This window comes from Artibeus jamaicensis, unplaced genomic scaffold (assembly GCF_021234435.1).
Source record: "Artibeus jamaicensis isolate MK-2021 breed Jamaican fruit bat unplaced genomic scaffold, CSHL_Jam_final contig_908, whole genome shotgun sequence".
Taxonomy (NCBI): Eukaryota; Metazoa; Chordata; class Mammalia; order Chiroptera; family Phyllostomidae; genus Artibeus; species Artibeus jamaicensis.
The window spans coordinates 5120249-5126483 of record NW_026522009.1 but is presented as its reverse complement, the minus strand read 5'-3'; the positions used below and the strand labels follow the sequence as shown (position 1 = coordinate 5126483).

Sequence of the window (6235 nt, the reverse complement as noted above, 5' to 3'; positions counted from 1 at the left end):
TTACATTTATTGTTCTGAGGTACTGACAAAAAGGAAGGCAATTTGGAAATACAAATTTTACTTTTAACAAATTTCTTCCACTTTTGTATTTGTTAATCTGAATTAATATTCTCTATATCTCTCCTGAATTAATAAAAGATCCCATGTCACATTGCTTATTACATATTTTTAACAACACCCTTGCACTAGTCACATCATGGAAGCACTGGAAAGCCCTACACAATGCAATTAATTCAAATTCACTTACGTTTATTACTAATTATGCAAAAAGATTACTAATGTCAGAAAATAATTTAACATAGAAGGCTTTTGCAATTTAAAATATCCAAGACTCAATGGAGTTTATTGTGATTCTTTACAATCTGTACACATTTTATTTAATTTTATTGCCTTATGACATCAACAAGGACTTCTAGTTTGATGTTGAAAAGGTGGTGCGGCGAGGCACACTTGCCTTGCTCCTAATCTTCTGGGGAAAGCTTACAATGTCTCACCTTGAAGTATGATGCTAACTGTAGGTTTTCTTGTTGCTAATCTTAAACAAGTTGAGAACACTGGCCTCTATTTCTATTTTGCTGAGAGGTAGTTTTCATCATGATAGGTGCTGTATTTCATCAAATGCTTTTTCTGTACTACAATTATTATGCAATATTTTTTATTCTGTTGATATGATGGATTACATTAATTGAATTTCAAATGATTTACCAGCTTCATGTACCTGGGAAAATCCTGCTGGGTTGTGGTATAGTAAAAGTACTTTATAATGACAAAATAATGAGTGACACGAAGAATGGAAGAGAGAGACTAGGAATTAGTACAAACTAGTGATAGGACTATAAAGTTACATATGAAAATTAATGTAATATATGAATGTATAGTTCAAAATTAAGCAGTAGATTTAAATTCAATTTATATGTAAATAAAATAGTGCATATTACAAATATTAGCAATTGAGCTATGATAAACAGTGCGTATAAAGATTGGGATGATGTTAAATTAATATTTAAAAAATAGAGACTAAAAGGAAACTATTAAGAAAAAAGGAAATATTGAACACCTATGAAATAAGCAATAGTTCAAAGTTTAAAAAGTAAAATATTTCAAAAAAGTAAGTAAGTAAGTAGAAACTCTTCATAAACCACCCATAGAGTTTATCTAACTCTGTTATTTAAGTATGATGCTTTGGAAAAAGCCTACAAACTTGATGGACCTCTGAAAAGATTAATAAAGAATAACAAAATTGGGCCCTGGCTGGTGTAGCTCAGTGGATTGAGCGCAGGCCTGCAAACCAAAAGCTCGCAGTTCGATTCCCTGTCAGGGCACATGCCTGGGTTGCAGGCCAGTTCCCAGCAGGGGCCAGTCCCCAGCAGGGGATGTACCAGAAGCAACCATACACTGATATTTCTCTCCCTCTCTCCTTCCCTTCCCCTCTAAAGATAAATTAATAAAAAATATTTTAAAAAAAGAATAACAAAATTAATAATTCAAATAGTGAAATATCAGAAATGATAAGTGTGACATATATACATTCCAAATAGATAATAAAATAAGATTAAAAAACTTTACGTCACAGTGTTGTAAATTTAGTTAAAAATGAAAAAAAAACTCCCTAATACTTATTAAATTGATACAAGAGCAACAAATGACTTGAATATATTTGTAATAGCCACAGGAATTGAATCCACAGTTGTAATATTTTCCATATGAAAGAATTCAGAGCCCACAGCTGGGTTTGTTAATTCTTTTTTGCATCTAAAAATAAATAACTTCAATTACTATACAAACTCTACTAAGAAAACAAGTGGTAATATCTCCTGAACTAGTTTAAGATGCTATCATTAACATAACAAAATCTAACAAGAAAATTAATGATGAAGGGAATAAAAACCTCTCTATGAACATAAATGTAAAACTTAGAAACAGGTTATTACCAAAACGAGCCCCTGATATGTAAAAAAAGGAAATATATACTGACGGAGTACTTTCAGAACTCCAGCTTAGCCTAGCAGAATTAAGGAGAAACATCATTCAGTCACTACAATAGATGCACAAAATAGCTAGCAGACAAATTGACATCTAGTGTGACTTAAAAATGAATATAAAGTAGCATCCTTAAACTTTTCAGTGTGTAACTTGCAAAAACCTGCAAGAATCATATGGTACAACATATGTTCCAATTGTTAAATTAAGTGAATCGCATGTTAAATTTACCTTAATTCAGAATTCGGCATTATACTAGAGGTTTGGGATTTGCAGTATAAAGGAGAAATGTTATTTATTCCAAAATATCAGGAAGAATTTATGCTTATTCTCTGACAGTGGGACTTAACACATAGTAAATCTAAGAATGATGACGTTCTCCGAATCGCTGTACTGCCTTGAAGAAAGTGCCCTTCAACCCTTTTCACCTGATGACTGGAAAAAAAAAGAGAAAAAAGATCTACACATAAAAACTAGATAGACTGATAAGAAAGGTCAATTAGAATTGCAAGTATAAAATCAACATACAAAAATCAATTCTATTTTTACATTGCCAACAAATAATTAGGGAGAAACAGACTTCCAACATTTCATTTACAAAATTATAAAGACAGTGAAATTTCTATATATATTGTAAACACAATAGGATATAGTTTGCAGATAAAAATAAGACTTTATTGAAAGACGTTAAACACAATTCCAGTGTAGTGAGATATTATAATTCATAGATTGGAAGACTGAGTGTTGTAAAGGTTTTAATTTTTCCTAAATAGGTTTAGAGATTGAAATAAATCTCAGATAACCATATGTTTTGGAATTGATACATTTAAAAATATTTATAAGGGAATACAAAATGGGAGAAGATTTTCTTCTAGGTATAAAAAAAATAGTGACAAAATGAATGGAATATCCCTATCAGACCTAAATATAAGTGCACACAAAATTTATTAAAATGGTAGAACTATGAAGTAATAAAGCATGAATAATATTTTCAATAAATAATACTCGGACTATTGATTATCTTTTTAAAAGTAATAAAAATTATTTAAACATGTTTCTCAGAACACATTTTTTAAAAGTCCAGACTGATTATATATTTAAAAATCATATATAATTTATTATAATTATATATTACTTATATATTTAAAAGTGAACACTTAAAATTAAACAAAATTCACTATCATGCAATGATTGATACACAATACAAATTTCTGTATATCAAACTATATTATAAAGTAAAAACACAAAGAGTAAGCAGATGTATTTGTCATATGTGTGTGTGTGTGTGTCAATGAACCTATATACAGAATTAAAAAAGCATTCATAGGCCAATGTGTATCTGTAGATAGTCAACCCCACAGAAAATAAGTGCAAAACACTTGAGTAAGTGTGGCAGTATAGAAGACAGACACACAAAAACTACACACTGTATGATTACATTTTATGAAGTTTCAAATATGGGAGACCAAGCTACGTTGTATCAGAATGTATATTTAGATGCCTAAAGAGAGTACCAAAAAGGTAAATCATGATTTCTTCCTTCAGGTGGGGATGGTATTGAGATCTGTCAGAACTATAGGCAAAATCTGGAATTCTGGCAAATTTATATTTTAAATCAGGAGGTTTTATGTAGGTGTTTGCTTTAACATAATTTGTTAACCTGCATATTTATGCTTTTTTAGGTCTTTTTCTGCATGTCTGTTCCCTTATATAATAACAGTGTTAGATAAAAGAAATAGAGTGACTGGGAAATTGGTAATGTACAATGTCCATAAAAATAATATTGACACATGTAGTGGAAGCAAAATAATTTTCAATAATCATAATCAGTGAAATAATTCTACTATAGTATCTACTCTGGATATAAATTTATTATGTAACACAATTTTAGGCTTAGTCCTCTTAGAACCTGTTGTTGTTTAATGAAGACCTTTTGACTGTCAAAGAATTTTTGTCAGGCATTTTAATTAGATATTAATCATTAAAGTACAGTTAGCATTTAAGTAATACATCAAAATTTATTAAATGAACTTCTTAAAATGTTTATTTACATATGCACATAAAATATTTAAAATTCCTTTAATTTTTAACCATCTGCTTTTCTGTATGCAAAATTTAAATAAAAAGAAAAAAGGAAATAATGAATGGTGAAAGATTTCTAAGGGAAAATAATTGTATTTAAAATTTTTATTAACTTTTAGTGTTTCATTTGGTTAAAAAATAAGCTGCTAAATTTAATTGACCTAGAAGCTGAACATTATAATAGTCCCAACAGCCCTAATTAGTAGGAGAAACTAAACTTTTACCATACAACCTTCAAATCATCTGTTTGAATTTACATTTTGCTTCTAAATCTCACTGTTTCCCCAAGTGTTTTACTTGTCTCATTTCATATTGTTAATGAAACAACTCAATCAACAAACCAGGTTTGTATGTGATCAGAGTTCTACTGAGGTGGAATTAAAAGCCAACCATTGTCCTGCAAGCTTTTATTTTTCTTAAAAAAGAAACCTGTTAGTACCTTATAATAATGTATTTAAAATGTGCCTTTTAACATGATCATATTTTCTCTATACATCCCCCCCAGCGAAGCACAGATCTGCAGGAAAACCATCTTAATAAGATGTATCCAGCTTTCCTGTTTTACAAAAGGAAACACCGACACTTTGAGTATTATTTTATTACTAAGAGAGGATAAAAGCCTATAAGCACTTTAGTGGCATTTGGAGCTGTTCCTTGAAATAAATGCTCTGGTGCTCGCTGTGAACGTCAGCAACACCACCTGAACAGATTTGCTGGCTCCTCTCCATCTGGAAGTCACACAACAAAACTGTACTTTAGTTATACAAAGGGAACCTCTTTCCCCTCCCAATTTGGAATAGGAGACAAGTATGCCACAGCACAACTTGATGATAACCTTTGCCAGGCCCTCCAGAGAAGAGCCAGACTCTAAATGTTAAAGGATTTAGAGTCTTTGCAAGCAGAATGCTCTAGAGCCATGGGTACATAAACTTCGTGTGCATTGTTAGATTTTTTTGTTTCAAAGAGGTTAAGGCTGTTAATAGAACATGCAATAGGTAACTGGGCTCTGAAAAAAGTGAGAATAGTTTTCTTTTCCATGATACTTGAGGTACACAAGAGAGTCTAACCTCTAATGAAATTTTAAAAATCTGAAAATGAACAAACAAAAAAAGAGCCAGTTATTGAACCATTTAGGGTAGCTCCCCAAGATGGCATTTTGATAGTAAAATGGTAATAAAAAGGGTAATAGATGAAAATGAACAATAAATTTGCTTGATGTACATTCTCTTGTCATGTCTTTTATTGGATAAATTCATCTGGAAGCTGGCTCAAAAAGGAACTTGAGAAACCTAATCTTTCATGTGTCAGCCTGACCCTCTCTCTGTCCCATTACAGAGCAAAGTAAAACTAGAGTGAGAAATAGATCTGAAAGCAAATAGTCAAACTGTTAGGGCACAGTCCCCGAAAAAACAATTTATCTTCAAGGAATGCTGAGTAGACATGGTAAGTCATGGAAGCTGAAGTGAAGTCATGATCTTATATACCACAGGGCATCCAATCTACTAAAATGAGCTAGAGTTGCCCTGGTAGGTGTGGTGCAGTGAACTGAGTGCAGGCCTGTACATGCCTGAGTTGCGGGCCAAGTCCCCAGTAGGGGGTGCCTGAGAGGCAACTATACATTGATGTTTCTCTCCCTCTTTCTCTTTCCTCCCTTCCCCGCCACTAAAAATTAATTAATTAATTAAAATAATAAAAACAAATGAGCCAGAATGTTCACAGTAGCAAAGACAGTTATGTGTCTGTATGTGTGTACTGAAGTAACTAGTTCAATAAATTCAACATTTCAGTGCCCAGCTTTACTATTAAAATACTACCTTAATCACCCACACAGCCATCTGTGAACTTAACCCTGGAAAAGGAGTCTCCCCCTTTCATAATGAATAGGGAAGGGAGTATTCCCATTCCACGATCCTTTCGAAGCCTCGAACATCATGAGTTCTAATATTGTTACTGGAGCAAATAAGCAGAGCGTTACCCCTCGAAGTGTTCACATGCCCTTGCAGGGCAGGACTGATCTGTTGATGTGTCCATCCAGATCAGTGGTGCTATGGCACAACTCAGTGGACTAGAGACCTGTCCAGAGGCGTAGAGCACAGCGATGGCGAAGCCGCTTAAATGGCAATGATTAGTGTCAGAGCAGATGGATTTATGGCTGCGGGTCAGACCCCTCTGC

At 32.7% G+C, this 6235-nt stretch overlaps 1 non-coding gene across 1 annotated transcript; it reads left to right on the top strand.

The window, feature by feature from the left end:
* The first annotated feature begins 2348 nt into the window (after window positions 1–2348).
* Window positions 2349–2430, top strand: LOC119041027 (small nucleolar RNA MBII-202). Its single transcript, XR_005080967.2, has one exon. It is a non-coding gene; the product is annotated as a small nucleolar RNA MBII-202 (small nucleolar RNA).
* Window positions 2431–6235: the final 3805 nt, after the last annotated feature.